This window comes from Cynara cardunculus, assembly GCF_001531365.2.
Source record: "Cynara cardunculus var. scolymus isolate 2C chromosome LG 1, CcrdV1, whole genome shotgun sequence".
Lineage (NCBI taxonomy): Eukaryota > Viridiplantae > Streptophyta > Magnoliopsida > Asterales > Asteraceae > Cynara > Cynara cardunculus.
This window is the reverse complement of record NC_037528.1, coordinates 4,315,245-4,316,065: the sequence shown is the minus strand read 5'-3', so window position 1 is coordinate 4,316,065 and position 821 is coordinate 4,315,245.

Sequence of the window (821 nt, the reverse complement as noted above, 5' to 3'; positions counted from 1 at the left end):
TAAAAATATTAGCGAGATAAGTTGTGTTCTATTAGTTTTATTGATATTGGTATATTAATGAATAATTTAGAATTCTTAATTCATGTAATACATTTATTAAATAACATGTAAAATATCTAAAAATTAAAATTAAAAATACAATGTTTAATAAGAACTAGTAGATGCTATGATAAAATAATTTTGAAAGTACAATGATATTATAAGAAAGTCACATCACTATAGTACATGTGGACAGCCTACGTGGACAATGAGGTGGAATGGAAACCTAGTATAATGGGTAAATTTAAATCAAAAGGTTACCTAATGCTATAATGGATAAATTTTTTAAAATACAATGCTATAATAAAGAAATTTATGAAAGTAGATTGTTATTTCAAATATTCAAATAATTTCATTCAAACAATGTTAACTTTTTTTCTAATTTCATTAAGATGGTATTCTACCATGACAGGAAAACAATAAGTCTAAGAAATTGACATATTTGGTCCTCTGGTTTCAAGCATTGCTAAAAGCTAGTCCCTTTAGAATAGCCAAGGTACATAGATAGGACTCTTTCGATTTCTAATTCCTTTTAAGATTTAGGGGCTGTTTGGCAGTTGCTGAATGATTTAGTACAGAATAGTTAAGAGGTCAGAATAGTTAAGAGGGTCAGAATGGTTAAGTGCTGAATGAAATAATGTTGTTTGATAACTGTTTTCTGAATGACAATAACTTACCATTTTAACTCTCATCTAACAAAAACCCATTATTCCATTTTAACCTTCACTTTTTGTTCCTCTTTGCCCTCATCTAACAAAAACCCATTATTCCATTTTAACCTT